The sequence below is a fragment of the Scylla paramamosain genome, chromosome 14, assembly GCF_035594125.1.
Source record: "Scylla paramamosain isolate STU-SP2022 chromosome 14, ASM3559412v1, whole genome shotgun sequence".
In the NCBI taxonomy this organism is placed as follows: Eukaryota; Metazoa; Arthropoda; class Malacostraca; order Decapoda; family Portunidae; genus Scylla; species Scylla paramamosain.
The window spans coordinates 18,739,923-18,756,957 of record NC_087164.1 but is presented as its reverse complement, the minus strand read 5'-3'; the positions used below and the strand labels follow the sequence as shown (position 1 = coordinate 18,756,957).

Here is a 17,035-nt window from a genome sequence, read left to right as displayed (position 1 = left end):
CCAGGTGTCTTCCTTCGTGGGGTCGACGCTCTTTTAGGAAACTATCAAGAATATACCCATCACCGTTTACAGACTAATACTATCTTGATATTAAAGGGAGGGAAAATTTTAAGGGATGATGCAGTGTGTATAAAGAAATCACGTCATAATTTTCCCTAATTACTGATATTACGTGCAGGGTATAGTTTCCATTAAAAACATTTTTCCTTTGTGATGAAGTGGAAAAAAATCGTAATGAGAATAATATCGTCCTTGGATTTTAAGACACACCACACACACACACACACACACATAGAGAGAGAGAGAGAGAGGAGAGAGAGAGAGAGAGAGAGAGAGAGAGAGAGGAGAGAGAGAGAGAGAGGAGAGAGAGAGAGAGAGAGAGAGAGAGAGCATAACTGTGTACACTTTTAGACCCCAGCGATATAGATAGGCTGTGGTATTAAGGGCTTTTTTTTCTGCCAAGGTAATATACATAGAAGCTCTGAGCCTCGCGCTACACACCGTGCTGCTTTTAACACAAAAGGTCCACCACAAAAGGTACGGCTAATGGGGCACCACATTAGGCGTTTTAAACCCACGTGACTGGGCGAGAGAGAGAGAGAGAGAGAGAGAGAGAGAGAGAGAGAGAGAGAGAGAGAGAGAGAGAGAGAGAGAGAGAGAGAGAGAGAGAGAGAGAGAGAGAGATTTTAGATTGTAGTTAATATAGGACTGATGATAATGGTAAACAAAGGTAAGTTTTCTTTCGGAGAATTAAGTTTTTGGTATTATTAGAGAAAAGAAATCTTTGTTGCACTTGAGGATTAGAACTCGTCTCCTCCAGTCACGTGACACAAATGAACACAGTAAGAACGAACGTCAAACGTGTTACCCAATAAGAGGTTGTTTATAAGCGTCCCACTGCCTGATATGAAGTAGATGTGAGAGGAGTAAAAGTAAAAGAGAGGCAGCATTGCCCTACATGCTGAGCTAGAGAACAAAGCGATCTTGTATGAGGATGCCCTTGAGACATGTGGTGGTTGGGTGAAAGGAGTGATTCACATTGCCAGGAAATAGAGAAAAAACAATAGTATGAAAGTTCGTCTCTCGAAAAGGATGATAGATTAATAGAAAAGAAATCTGGAGGACAGGAAATAAAAGAAAAATAATAAGCTCAATGCAAGACTTAGACTTCTCTCCTGCAGTGTTTAAGTTCCTCCCACTCCAAGGTGACCACGTTCAGTGACCACCCTGCACCACACTGCGTCACTAAGGTCTGCGTTGATCAGTGAGTGTACGCCAGCTGACGAAGGGTTGCCAGTGCCCAGGTGTGTCGTAGGCAGCTGTGTTTTCGTCTGGGCCAGGTGACAGGTGTTGGGGAGGGTTCCATTCACCCCAACGCTCGTCACTCACCACTCCTCCGGCCAGCACCAACTCACAGACTGACTGTGACTGACACTACGGTGGACTGTGATAGGTGAGAGCAACGATAAATAGGCGTTGTGGTGGAACGATGGATGAGCCGTGGTTGTTCCTGTACGAGTGGAGGCGGTGGAGGCTCGCAAGGTGGTGGTAGTGCTGGTGGTGAACGCGCCTCCCATGCTTCCTCCACTTGGGGTCTTTACCCAGGCGCAGTCAGCTGATTGACGCAGTTGACGGTTCAAGTTTATTGATCTATAAATCTGACGCCAAAACTCGTTACGGTGAATATGCAATTACTTGAAGGAGTAAGTAACATTAACGTGCTATCAACAGAAAAGAGTTTGAATGTGAAAAGGTTCATCACAGGCGCGAAGAAAGTGTAGTGAGAGCGTTTGGTAGCTGGCAACCACATCAAAGGACGGGTGGCCCACGCGTCCGGCCTTCAGTGTTCTTTCCGAAGGTGGGGTGAGGCGGACCTCAACCAGGAGAGATGGTCTTCAGTGCTCACGTGTTTATTTGTTGCATTGCGGTTAAGGCTAGAACATTTGTCTGACACACAGTCCAAGGAGAGCCGAGGACTGATTTCTAGTCATACTCCTGAAAATCCAAAGGACTAGGAAAGATCTGTTTCGTGCGTGAAAGCAGACGTTGTGTTGCAAGACTGCATACTGCGAATGGTGATATGGAGGTTTGGAAGCACCATACCCGCAGTGAACGTGCATAGAACTCGTACACCCGCCACGCCAGGGAGGCGCTGTTAGATGGCCGGCACACGCCTACTCTCAACGCCATGGTAAGAACAACGCCTTGCACTTTCATGTTGTAGTATAAGACATAGTTAAGGATGGCTGTATCATTGGAAAGTCGCCATGGTTTTATAGTGTAGGATAATACTGAGTGTTATGTAATGACAGTGTTGATGAGGCAGGAACTTTACATGCGTAGGAGTGAGTGATGAGCCGCGGGCGGTACACAGTGTATCCTTGATCCCGCTTTTTGAAGGTTCATGGTCAGCTCGGTAAAAACAAGGATGAAGCACGTTTTGGGACTTTTCCCATTTAGCAGTCTCATTCAGGGAGTTAGAGGGGGCAACAAGCGGAACTGAGACCCACGGCAAGGTCTCTCTTTCCCGCAGTGTGCTTGCGTGGGAGAGTCTGAGATTGTTATATTGGGTGTGTTCTGTCACTTGTCTTTGTGTTAGTAAAACGCGTTGCCTGTCTGAAGTCTTGGGGGCGTTCCCTCGGAGAATCACTGGAGACTGGGTGCGTGAATGGACAGGCTGTGTTGTGCCGGTGCGAGTAGGAACGTGATCAGCTGTGCAGGGACGTGTTGCAGGTTTGCGATGCTTGTGTTGTCATGCGCGGCTGTGTGTTACCTGGGCGATATGGTGACTCCTGGCATTATGTATGTTGATATAGTCCATTGATTTATTACGCTAATCCTCTTACGATAGAATACTAAGACGATGTATTTTTTGTACATTGGCCTGTTACCTGTTATTTATTTTTTTATTATTGTTGTATCTTCTACAACAAGGATACACGGGTTAGATTATAGTGATGAAAAGTTACTTCCTTAATTCATCCGAGCAGCTGCAGGATTGTGATCACCAGCCTCAGGAACCTAATGAGTATCTGCCTTTTTGCCACCTGTTACACCTGCTCCTCCTCACTAGAGCCACCTCCGCCACTCATGACTATGAATGACAAAATATTCCGTTTGTTTTATACGCGTGGCTTGTGTATCATGCGCGACTCCCCTCCAGTTTGTCTCCCCGGTGCAGCTGCTTATGGTCAGGTGTTCATTGCATTAGCCAGTGGTGCCTCATGTCCCTGCCAGCGCCACAACAAACGTAGAGCCGAGCCATGAATCGCGCCGTTACTCTGAGGGATTCTCAGCGGCCATAATTTGACTGCAATACTCTCATGCAAAAAGTGGTCAGGTGTGTTGCGATGGTTGCGGTGCGAGGCTGTTGGGCGAGGGGCCGGGGGCTGTAAACGAGAGAGAGAGAGAGAGAGAGAGAGAGGAGAGAGAGAGAGAGAGAGAGAGAGAGAGAGAGAGAGAGAGAGAGAGAGAGAGCGAGAGAGAGAGAGAGAGAGAGAGAGAGGTAAATTAGTTGTGGATTAGTATAGTGCAATATGTTCTGATTTTGCTGATCATGAAATCGGCAACATAATTTTGGCAACGTGTTTTGTGCTGGAACCTTCACCCAACCCAAAGCCGCGCCTTGTAACTGTCGCGACACTGAACCAGGAACGGCGTCCTTCATTCTCCCCCTCGCTTTGCTGCACCGCGAACATAGCGTAGCCATTCCATTCACTTCCACGGAGAAAGAAAAATAAATAAATAATTAAAAAGTCAGAAGTGATGACATTTTTTATTGCTCATCGGGGAAGTTCCCATCAAGGATGTTCCGTGGCTCACGCAGCAGCTGCAGCAGGTGGGGAGCAACGGCCGCTCGCTAAATGAATGGGCAAACCTCGCCCACGTACGGCAAGTCAAGTCTCCCCAGGCTGCTGACCTTTTTGCCTTTTTTTTTTTTTTTTTTTTCACATGTGTTCTCATGTGCTTGTTTCGCTGTGCCTCTTACCTTGATATTTCAGTGTGCTTGCTCTCACTGACTTTATTACCAACTACACACACACACACACACACACACACACACACACACACACACACACACACACACACACACACACACACACACACACACACACACACACACACACACACACACACACACACACAAGTCAGCTGTTTCATTGACCACCACTACAGCCACCACCACAGCCACCACCCATCTTGTATCAGGCCCCGTGTTCCCTCATCACCGCGCAGTGTGGTGGCCCCGCGGCTCTCCTAATTAATATCTCTTCCCCACAGAGATGAATGTCTCTCCACAGCACCTCCCTTCCACCGCCCTCGCACCTTTCCTTCCTCTTCTTCCCTCCCACCCCCTGTTCTCCTCCCGCCCGCGTCGCCTTGTCCATGAATCACTGTCACCTCGCGCACTTACGACTCCTTGACTTCCTGTTCGTAATTCCCTTATTTACTGCCTGCCCACTTGGATGTAAATTCGAGGGCCTTGGAACGAGTATCTTAATTACGACACTGAATACTACTCCCCTGATTATGATATGTTTTTCTCCCTTACCTCACCCACTACTGCCTGCTGCTGCTGCTAGTGGTGTCGGTGGTGGGTTTTATTATTTTAAGTCCACAACCCATTAGTTATCATTGCAACACTATGTGAATACAATTGATTCGCCGACTGTCTCGCTCAGTACACTTCCATTCATCAGTTTTTGCCCTCCGTCCTCCTCCTCCTCCTCGTCTCTCCTCTCCCTCCTATCCCTCGCGGCGCCCACTTGTATGCCCCTCGCTCCGCCCACGTCACCCCCTCAGCGCCTACCTCCTGTCCACCTCCCGTCCACCTCCGAGTTTCCCAGCAGTTCCAGTCACTCTGCGCGACACCCGAGCCGCCGCCACCACCATCGCGTCTCACCACCTTCCTGGAACACCCCTTTTTATCTTAAATTACACCTTGTTCCTGTTGGTTTATACTTCAGGTGTTGTTTAATGCTGTGGTTTTTGTGTTGTGTTGTGTTGTGAAGGGAAACAGCATAGAAAGGAACTAAGTTTGCTAGTTTGGAATATTGGTTGGGATAGGAAGTAGATGAATAAGGAAGATTTATTTAGGAAGTGGTTGCGAAAAGTAAGGCTCTAAATGTATATATTGTTGTATGGTGCTTAGAGGTACTGTATTTTTATATGGTGCCCTGTATTGCGAGTCATCACCAATAATCACCACTATCACCTATGTACACCTGTACCTCCCACGCTACCACCATCACCATCACCACTTCCCTTCTTCCCCTTCACCCCGCAGGTCAACCCCCACCTCCCTCCCACGCTTCCCTCACACCCACTGCATACTAAACACTAGAACGGTCATTTTGTCTTTGCCATTGAGGTTCGCTTGCTCAGGCCCGGGACCCAGTGGTTTGGGCGGCTGTGGGATTAGGTGAATGGACAGCCCTTGCACCACCCCGCTACACCACACCACCCGTGCCATCCACACGTGCGCACACCCATTCTTACCTGCGAGCTTCACTTCACCTTTCACCGTCACATCCACTTGTCATCAGTGGCCAATTAGTTTTTTTTTTTTTTCGCAAAGTGAAATGGGTGGTGTTTGAAGTGGTTGTGTGACTTGGAGGGCAGAAGAAACCCCTCACCCTCTCTTTCTCTCTCTCTCTCTCTCTCTCTCTCTCTCTCTCTGCGTCACTCTCTTTCTCAGTCTCCCTCTCTCCACGGCCCGGGCACCACCACCACCACTACCCGCACCATCGCCGCGGACGGCAAGGAGGTGCCATTCACCACTCGCTCCGGGAAGCACTAGACCGGAACGCTGACGGAGGGTCGGCCGCTATCTTGTACCTGGAGGCGTGTGTGTGTGTGTGTGTGTGTGTGTGTGTGTGTGTGTGTGTGTGTGTGTGTGTGTGTTTTCCTCGACCCTAGTAATTAATTCTGCTTAACAACTGGTTGGTCTGTATTAATCGTATTCATATTCCTGACGATTACAATTTTTCATCGCCTTTACTCACACCGAACACACACACACACACACACACACACACACACACACACACACACTCAACAGCTACAGCTAGAGAGTGTGCAGAAAAGGGCGTGCAGGGTCATCCTTGGCCCTGCATACACCACCTATGAAGAAGCCCTGACCACCCTGAGTCTGTCCAGAATATCCACCAGGCACCGAGAGGCTCTGGAGAAGTTTGGGAAGGGACTACTGCATCATCCGCGTCTCAGAGACATGCTGCCGCCCGACGCGCCTCGCCCTGTCCGTGCCACCAGACACCACAACAAAATAACGCCCCTGAAGGCGCCGCGCACGGACCGGTACAGACTCAGTGCGATTCCCACCATGGTGCGAGCCATCAATCGATAGTATTTCCCTCCTAGATTAGTCTTACCGTTAGGATTAATGTTAAGTTTTTCCCCATCCCCTATGTACATTTTCAGTTTGTCAACTGCCTAAATAATAAACCGTTTATTATTATTATTATTATTATTACACAAACCAGCCTCTTCCTGCCTCTGGCAAGCCTACTGCCTAAGGCCTCATCCACACAATGTCACTAGCCAGGGGTGGTCTTCCACTCACCACCACCTTTTGCAGTATTACCTGAGGTGTCTGAGAGGCGCTACACACACACACACACACACACACACACACACACACACACACACACACACACACACACACACACACACACACACACACACACACACACACACACACACACACACACACACACACACACACACACACACGATGTCACGTCAGGGTAGTGTTCAATATCACGAAATTTGTTAACTTTTTTGCAGATACCAAAATTGATAAGAAAAAGGCATGTACTCTGCTCACCGAAGTCTCAGTCTTGGAGGAAAACGATGCAAATGCTAAGACTAAACTTGCTATATATTATTTTTGAAAGGAAAATGAGTTCTGGGAGGCTGAGCTTGCCATAAGTGCTTCCATGATGGATGAAACAACAGCCTCACTCCCCTCAGCTCTGCCAGCCTCTAGGAATACTGATGAGCCTCACACACTCTCTCTCTCTCTCTCTCTCTCTCTCTCTCTCTCTCTCTCTCTCTCTCTCTCTCTCTCTCTCTCTCTCTCTCTCTCTCTCTCTCTCTCTCTCTCTCTCTCTCTCTCTCTGCGGTAGCTTCTTAGACACAACACGCAGTACCTCCGTCACCTGCGGCCCCGGTGTTGTCCTGAAAGTACTCTTGTAACCCAGGAACGAGCACGTCAACCCCAAAAGTGTCTCTCTCAACCGCGGAGTCTCGTGACGGCGCGGCGGGGATGGCCTTACAGGGCTAGGGCTCTTTCGTATTGTTTATGGCCAACCATTCAGAGTAGACAGAGAAACTACAAAGCCTTGTCTTGGACTCGGGAAGGAGACGCCGGTGGTAGAGGAGCATGACCCAACTGTTCTTGGCGGAGTGTTTGGAGGTGACTGCACGATAGCGTTGGCATCTTCCACGGCTGCGTTGTACAATTTTATGTGCGTCGCAAGGTGCTGGGTTTGGTGATCGGCGCGAGCACGAGAATTTATTGTGGCAGGAAGCTTTCGTTTTATTTTTGTTCTTGGGTCTTGGGCGTCAGTTATATTCTGTGCTATTCTTAGCTTGGAAGAATCTCCTAAAGGAAGAAATATTTTAATGAGGGGCATTGTGTTAAACGTAGAAAGCCTGTTTTAAGTGGACGGAATGAAGGTCACTACGCTGCATACGTATTAGGAAAGCACCAGAAGCCTAGAGATGTAAACTGGCGCCATTATATTCGAACTTGGTATCTTGCTTCCTCCTCCTGTGCCCGCGTCCCCCTCCCTCTCTCTCTCTCTCTCTCTCTCTCTCTCTCTCTCTCTCTCTCTCTCTCTCTCTCTCTCTCTCTCTCTCTCTCTCTCTCTCTCTCTCTCTCTTCCCAAGCTACCTAGGCCACCACTCCACGCCCCGCTGGACGCCGCACTTTTCCCCTGAACCCGAAATGTGAGGAGCCACTCTTCTTTTTCTCTGTCTCTTCTTATGTCTAGGTCGTACTCATAAAAACTCTGCGTTGTGAATCAGATGTTGTGTTGAAAGTACATAGTCATTACCATCAGTACATGGAAAACAAATCCACGCACACAGTAACTACGAGAGTCCCAAGGTGCACTTTCGTTCGATTTATTACCTAGTTGCATGGAATTGCCAGCCGGTTGTTACTGGCCAGGGGTGCAGCGTACGACTGTTGTACGTAGCTAAGTCTGAAGGATTACGTTAAAAGATGGATAATAAGAAGGGAAAAAGAGTCGAAGAAGAAGACGACGAGAAGGAAGAAGAATAAAAAAGTTAAAGAAGAAGACACGAGGAAGAAAAAAAGTCGACTAGAAAGAAGAAAGAAGCAGAGTAAGAAGAAAAAAAAGTCAAAGAATAAGAAGAAAAGAGAGAGAGAGAGAGAGAGAGAGAGAGAGAGAGAGAGAGGAGAGAGAGAGAGAGAGAGAGAGAGAGAGAGAGAAACACTTGACAACAGGTGACTGCAAGCAGGCCGTGGGTCCAAGCAAGTGGTGTCCGATTCGCTTAGCATGAACCTCTCGTCCCCACTCCCTACTCCAGCACTTCTCTCCTCCTCCTCCTCCTCCTCCTCCTCCTCCTTTCTTCCTCCCCGGATCTGAGACTAAACCTAACGGAACATTATCACTCATACTAACAGGCTGGCCGCACTTAGCATTGCATAGTACACCCACGGACACACACGTACACCCAAAATGTACCTAGCAAGTCTGATTCTGTTTTTCCTACTTGTAATGTATTTAGGTTAAGTTGACTAAAAATCTAATCAGTTCGCAACGCCTCAGATGGACCCGAGGTAGTGAAATTCGCGTTGTAAATTTAAATCAGGCCTACGCATCAACACCTGCATGTATAAACCACGCCAGGAAATAATCAGAATATAAACTGAAATGTCTTGTTAAATTAAGTTTGGTGTTATTTATGTTGTTACGAAGCTGAATATGTGTGTGTGTGTGTGTGTGTGTGTGTGTGTGTGTGTGTGTGTGTGTGTGTGTGTGTGTGTGTGTGTGTGTGTGTGTGTGTGTGTGTGTGTGTGTGTGTGTGTGTGTGTGTGTGTGTGTGTGCGCGCGATGCAAGTCGAGATACTACAAAATATTAAAGTGTTTTCTGTTCCTGTAAAGCCTGGGAGATGGCCTGCACCTGTTCTTAAAATTAATCTTCATGCTTTGATATTACTTAACAAGAAATAGCTGCGTGATTTTATGGATCATATTTCCTTCTTTTTTCTCTTTTCTTTTTCTCTTTCTTTCCACCTCTCATCTTTCCTTAGCGGTGCATGTGTCCTCACTTCCTCTTACTTCAAGCCAGACAGACACTGGCCGCCTTAACACTCCCGTACAGCTCCATCCCTCCTCTTATTCCTTTCTCTCCACTTGGGAATGATAGGTACTGGAAAACCACAAAAGGGTTCCCTCTCACTTTTCTTCCCTCTTCCTGTCCATCTTCCCTTTGTTTCTGGTGTAAGGTTCTACGACAGTTTGGATCTTCTGAAGACCCTAAAAAATTACGTACATCTGGGTATAATTTTCTACATTTTTTTTTTTTTAAGTAGTCACTAATAACTCAAGAATTTTGTAAAGATCCAAGGCAAACGTCCACGGAAGCTTGTGAGGTACATTCTGAGAAATCTGGACCACGGGAGGTCGCTGAACGCATCCAAGTTAAATGGCTCCTCCAGGCCCCTAAAGGAATGCTCGGCCTGAGTCTTGCTAATGAGGACACCGCAGGAAATCTCACGCTTGTCCAGGGTGGGCCGCGAGGAGGCGTGAAGGAGGGAACATGGGATACAGAAGCAACACCTTAGTGCTCGGAATTCTTTCTCTTTCTTTGTTTTTTTATATTTTTGTCCTGCAGAATTTACCACTCATTTATTTGTTTGTGTATAAAGTGGATTAGATACAGAGACAAAACTTCAATTATGTTAGAGTGTTATAGTGTTGTTGATGTATAGACATTTGTTTTTATTTAATTCCTTCTTATTATTATTTTAAGACAGAAGCAAGAGTCCAGCTTTGTGTCAGGAACCCATTATTTTATTTATTTATTTTTTCATCTTGAGGACTTAACACCTAATCCTTTTTTTTTCTATTTATGTACGCATAAAAGTTGTTTAGCTGGTTATTTTGATGTGGAATGTTGTAGTAACATTCTTGTACGTGTCTTCTTAACCTGAGACACTTTTTTTCATTCTTCAAGAAATGAAGTGTATTTTTATTTATTTATTTTTTTATACCGTTCTGGATAAATTAAGCAATAGAATATTCGTGTAGCTCACTTAGGAAATCAGCGGATGGGAATATTTTTTTTCTTCCAAACTATAAATTTTAGTTGATTAAAAGAATAATAATCTCACCTTATTCTGAATCTATTATAGTTAAATCTCATTTAGTTGTGAATATATATTTTTTTCTAAATATTCATTGAAAACCACATGAAAGATTGCTTACTTAAAACTGAAAACCTGCGTACCCGCTTTTGTTTAGATATTGTGTTCTGTGTAATCACGGAGGCTGGCTTCCCACAGGTTCTAATCCATGCAGTCTTTTGTCACTTTCTTCCTTTCACTCATTCCCTTGTTTGTCGAATTTCATTCATTCTCCCTTTCTCTCTTCCTATCATTACTTGTTGAGTTATTTATCCATTCATTTCACGCTGTATTTACTTCTCAAGAGAAGACGTGTTTGCATTTTGCTTCTTGACAAACCAGTTGACCTTTCCCACTTGCTCGTCACACCTGTTTTTCTCTTCACCTCCATAGTCTCAATAATGTTTTTCGCGCCACAATTACAAAATGCGTGACAGACGTTCATGGCTGTCTATGATGTGAAATTATCAGGCGGAGAATTGAGATCGTGCGGGAGTGTTAAGAGTGCGTTGCGTGTAATGGAGAGATGGAGAAAAACAAGAAGCAAGGTACGTAAGCTGGGCGTCTGCAAGTAACCAAGGAAGGGAGATACGGAGGAAAGAAGACACAAGTGGAGGGAAAACTGGTTGTCTGTGGTGTGAGACTACCTCATGCGTTTCGCGAGATTTTTGCAAGCTTTTTCGAATCGTTATTGCTAATTTTATATCGATTTTTGTTTCGATAAATAAGGAAGTCTTGTCAGAATAATTGATCGTGCTCAGAAAAAAAAAAAAAATCGATCAGTAAGTTTTCTGTGGTACAACATTGAAAAGTCAAGTACAAGTGTGCATGGTCTTGGTTCCAGTAGCGACGACTTGGGCGGTGTGTGTGTGTGTGTGTGTGTGTGTGTGTGTGCAATGGGTGTGATTACCTGGTGTTGGATTTATGGTGGCCGGGGTGACGGGTCAAGGCTGCTGCTGGGCGGTAGTTACTCTCCTTACTCTCCCTGCCCCTCCCTCTCCCCCAGCGGCAGGATGGGACGCCACCCTTTCCTGGCGCCGCCCTCCAGGAGCGTGGCTTACTCGTGTGCTCACAGATCTTATCCACTGAATCTGTCGGCGAATAAATTCTTGTTAACCCTTTGACTGATGATGACGCTTGTTGCTTCATTTGAGTAAGCCTTCATTATTTATTGAGGAAAAATTAAACTACATACTAAAAAAAGTGAATGACTCAATTACTCTTTGCTATTACTGACGTCTTTCAAAATTTAAGCGTGCACCAAATAAATTATTAAGCTTGATAAGAAGCCTTAACAGTCATAGCATCAAACCACTTCCAAGCATTAAATCTAATACTTTAAAGGTATTTTCAGAGATGGGTACTGATATTAATCGTATTTTGTATTATTTATATATAGTACAAACCCATTCCGTCTAGAACAGATTATTATTAGAAGTAGACAAGAAAATAAAGAGTATGTATTATTAGAAGTAGATAAAAAAATAAAGAGTATGTTCCAGGGATTCCAGGAAGCCTCCACGACTGACAGCACGGTACGCCCTTCTGCTTCTATTTTAGACACTGGCGCCCCTCGTCTGTCTCATTAATTTTAAAATAGAAACACCCAAAGTCGTGTGGAGAGAACGAAGCGCTTAACAATACAGGTCTGAGAGTGAAGGGGTTCTGGTGTTGATACTACTGAAGGAGGTGAAGCTGTGATAAGGTTATGCTGTCAATGTTAGGTTAGGTTAGCTTGCTTAGTACTTGTAATGGTGTAGTAGTTATATATGTGCAGTCTTCCCACACACACACACACACACACACACACACACACACACACACACACACACACACACACACACACACACACACACACACACACACACACACACACACACACACACACACACACGAACGCACGCACGCACGCGGGCGCGAAATGCTGTTCTCGGCCTTCATCTGTTAGTCAACTGTCGGATTTGAGAACGCACAACCCCCAAGTCTCTGAGCTGAGGCGGAGGAGGCGCGAGTACCAGTAATCAAAGAGGAGTTTCAGTATGACTCAAGATGACAATAGAACAGCTGTGTATTGCTTTTTATATGACCGATTGCTGAAAAAAAACTGCTGTAGTAATGCCCATGGCGCGGAATGAGGTATTACAACTGAAGTGAAGTGAACATAAAGCAATTTTTTTAAGATTTTTTTTCCCTTGTTTCTTTTTATTTACAATGTGCCTCAACTACTTCGCTTGTCAGTCATCAGCAATACTGCCTCAAATATTCCTGTTATATTCTAGATTTTATTCATAATTATAGTCATATATATTTCATAGCTACCTTATTATGTGTGTGTGTGCGTGTGTGTGTTTGTGTGTGAGAGAGAGAGAGAGAGAGAGAGAGAGAGAGAGAGAGAGAGAGAGAGAGAGAGAGAGAGAGAGAGAGAGAGTATTCACTACGGTCTTGAGAATCATCACGTGCTAAACTCATGATTGCCAGATGCGAATATATCATCCCAGCGAGTCTAGAGCTCATATTCTCTCTCTCTCTCTCTCTCTCTCTCTCTCTCTCTCTCTCTCTCTCTCTCTCTCTCTCTCTCTCTCTCTCTCTCTCTCTCTCTCTCAACCAATAAAACAATCCTTACTATCGAGGCCAGTGAGGGAGAAGAAGTTTTATTAAAGTGTGTCCTGAGCGGCAGTTTCCATAAGATATTCACTGGGTGACCCAGATAATATTATTATAAGAACATTTGGCTGTGTCATCGATAAGCTGCGTGTGGCTCGTGTCCTCTCAGTCATGCCTTATTAGTTATTGCTGCCCTCTCAGGTACTAATCATATTTCTTTCATCAATGTGTATTATTTGTATCTGTCTCTACTTTAGAACTATGATATTAAGAAAATGAAAATTTCTACTCTTCACCATAATATAATAATCTCCAGTCACGTCGTTGTAAAATGTATTGGTATTTTATTTTATTTTTATTAATAAGTGTTATGTGCAGCGTGTATATCTTCAGAATTTCATGATTTCCGAGGATTTCGAAACCGAGCCATTGTGTGATCTGCCGGAGAGGGGAAGAGAAAGGCATACACTTGTCGAGGACGTGGTGTGCTTTCAGTGACTTTTACATGGAGACTGACTTGCTGGTGGGTCAGGACATATTTAAATTTCAGCAAATATATGTATATGTTTTTTAACCAGAATATTTATTAGTTTGACTGCATTTTCCCGTTAGGCAGGCGTGGGGAACACCCCCTGCACTGCTATACTAGCCTACTTCTTCACAGCCCCGCCTCTCTCACTGTTGCCTCTTTAAATTCATCTCTGACTCCTCGACAGTGCCACGAGTATCAGAGGGCCGACGGTGTGTGTGTGTGTGTGTGTGTGTGTGTGTGTGTGTGTGTGTGTGTGTGTGTGTGTGTGTGTGTGTGTGTGTGTGTGTGTGTGTGTGTGTGTGTGTGTGTTTGCCGGGTAATGTGTTGATGTCTGAGGAAATGATGTTCTGATTGATGTGCAGGTAATAATTAAAGGAAATTCATCATTGTTGCTAAAGGCAGGGTTTAAGAAAATTGAGAATAATTGATCATAATATGCACATAAATAACTAAAATAGATAAACAAGCAAAACAGTCAATCAGTCAATATGTTTGCGCGCGCACACACACACACACACACACACACACACACACACACACACACACACACACACAGGGTATCGGTAATGACCTTTACTTAATGGTGACAAGAGTCAGCAGCGAGGGCAGTGGCACCACCGTTGCTGGGGCAAACTCCGCCCCTGACCCACGCGTGGCCGCTGATGCAAGGTGAGCGGCGCGCCTGTGGACCACCGCGGCCTGCCTCACACGCCTTGTGCAGCTGACGTCATCCTTGATCCCTGCCAGCAGCGGTCAGGATTGCAACACCCGTACTAACACTCATGCCAATTACACCTGCTTATGTATATGTGGACAAACAGGTAGATAGAGAGGCATATCCAGCAGGTCGGTTAGTGGTTAGGAGATCAAGGGCAACAGGCAATCAGGAAAGAGTGAGCCAAAGTGCAAGCGGGCAGTGGTATCAGAGTTCCATTAGTTTTTCCCTCTCCATATGTCATGGCAGGAGTTTCATCAACGTGCAGGAGAGGGAAAGTATGCGAGGAAGGGAGGCGTCGGGAAACGTACACGAAAAATAGGCACTTATACTAATATGCTCGTTTTCTTTACTTGCAGGTGAGTACGGCTGAAGGTTGTGCTTGGGCGGTGCAGACGACACGAGCACTGCATGGCTAGGTGAGTTGGTGACGCCGATTCCTCATCACTAATGCTACACACCGAGAACATTGTGATACTCCCCGCTGCGTAAGAAAAAAGAGAATCCAAACCCATACTTATTGGAAGCATAGATAACAAGGTGAACAGTATCACAGGTGCGGTGTTTGGAGAGGGAAAAGTGGAGCGTTGGAGTAAGTGTAAGAGGCGGGAGTGGGAGACTTTCATCTGTATGCGAGGCGGAGGCGGGTGCGTGGCAGGTGTGGTCATTCAGAATATTGTGAGCCCTGACAGGTACCTCTGCTTGATGCGCTACGCTCACTTGCTTGCTTTTTTTGTCTACTTTTAATCCTCATTCGTATTAGCGGCACACAGGCGATGGGGTGAAGGGGTCAGGGGGTAGTGGGGGAGCCGTGGGAAGAAAGGGCGTGGGTGAGTCATAGTCAGACACAAGGAGCTGGGGAAGAAGCAGGTTTTGGGCGAGAGAAAAATAAATATAATTCGCTTTTATGAACGTTAAGCTATCAACTAAAAGTCTCACCTTCAACACTGTGATCAGCATTTGTCTTAGTATTTATTCACTTCAAGTATGAGGTTAAGAAGGTCTAAGTATTAAAAATGCAAGTGAGGCGGCGAGAGGAGGGTGTGAGGTGGCGGCGGCAAAGGAGCACAGACTGCGGTCGGGAACCCAGTGAGAAAATGTTTCCAGTTCACGGCCAGAGGTTTATGGGAGAAAGTGCAGGTGTTTGCGGCAGCAGGTGTGGTGGAGGGGGAGCGAGGGTCTTAAGACCATTAGCAGGATTACCTGGTGACTTACGGGAGCGAAGTAACGACATGGACAAGGCAGATTTGTCAGTGGGCTAAACTAGGAAGACGCCAGCGGGGCGGTGGGTCTACGTGAGCTTTGTACCGTGCTAACACACATCTCCATTATTACAGTCCGAGCACTTACGTGACCATATCGTAATTATCACCACTGTGCCCTGGACTTGAATAACTAAACACGTCGCTCTGTCGAGGTTGAGTAGTTCTGTTATACGATATGTCAACCATTGGTAATTATCGCTGACGTCCTCTGACCTGCATGCATCTACAAGGTTGCTGACACAATCTATATATAGATGTGCTTTGTTTAGCTAGGCTGTGTGGTACTGTTAGTGTGGCCGGTAGCCAGGGCTGCCACCTAGCACGTAGCGAAGACAGGATCGGTGAGGTGATTGTTTTACTTGACGGGAAACCTTTGTTTATGATGACATGAGAGTAATCTGTTCACTGATTGCTAGGTGAGGCGCATCAGGCAGACCTGGTAAAGTCGTCCGTATGTTAAGCCCTAAATTGACTACTGTTCGTCAAGGTGAGGCGCGGCATCCGTCAGGGTCAATGGAGAGGTAGAGGCGATAAACATCACCGCGGCGCCGACCAGCCAGTGACACATCACCGCGGTGAAGCGATGAGTGTCCGGCGTGGGGAGGCTCGCGACTCTGTCACTTTTTAGTTCCCTGAATGTGAATTTGTGGCATCTGTCTCAGACCTTTGAAAAAAACAGTGTCATCATAGTGGGAGTGTGTGCTAGAAGTAGAAAAAAATATAGTAAAGCATTAATTAATGATAGATGCACTAACAAAAGAGCTTGTGACGGTATCACATGATTGCTTTAGTTCTGATATGCGAAGCTGACACTAATGAGAGGCAAATGTTAACACTTTACCTGATTATCCACGCGAATATAATGAGTATCTTTTACCTCAGAGGATGTGCTTAAACTGCAACATAAACGTGGTCATCAGTGCATCATAAGTGTCATCTGACAAGACGTGTTGACATATTAGGGAACTGGTAGCTATTAAAACTTTACTTAAGTATAAAGATGGAAGTCGTTGACCGAGCTTTATTTTTAGGTGACTCTCATCTTCATCTTCACAGCTTGGGGTGGATAAGCTTCAGTCAGTCAGTCATCAAGCAATCCTTACAGGAGGCTCAACAGCTCGCTAGATTACCCACCGCTTCATATGTATTTTCGATCACTATAGTTCTGTAGTTCATAAAATAAATCTCTAACTGATAATCAGGTATGTAAAACGTGATCTTTTTGAAACAATACCACTTTTTTTCTCCTTTTGACATGCTGTAGGTATGGCATCACTAAATATTCACTGATGTTATTGCCATGCATCTCATTGGTTCACTCAAAAGAACAATCACTATGCCCTCGGATAAAAACAGTAGACATGTAGATTCTTCCTGGAATGTTTAATTCTTATTTCCAGACTAACCTTCTGTACTTTGTTACGTGCATAAAAGTATTTCGACTTGCGCACATCACACTCGGTGTTGAAATGCTGCGGTGAGGTGACGCATAAACAGGACGTTGATCGTGAAACATT

General features: G+C 45.5%; 1 protein-coding gene across 2 annotated transcripts in view; it reads left to right on the top strand.

Moving 5' to 3' along the window:
• Positions 1-1,850: 1,850 nt before the first annotated feature.
• LOC135106976 (leucine zipper putative tumor suppressor 2 homolog) overlaps positions 1,851-17,035 on the top strand; it is a 116,840-nt gene continuing 101,655 nt past the window's right edge. For both annotated transcript variants that reach the window (XM_064016458.1, XM_064016457.1), the window contains exon 1: positions 1,851-2,191. The gene's annotated coding sequence lies outside the window, so the exon portion shown is untranslated. The remainder of the gene's footprint in view (positions 2,192-17,035) is intronic.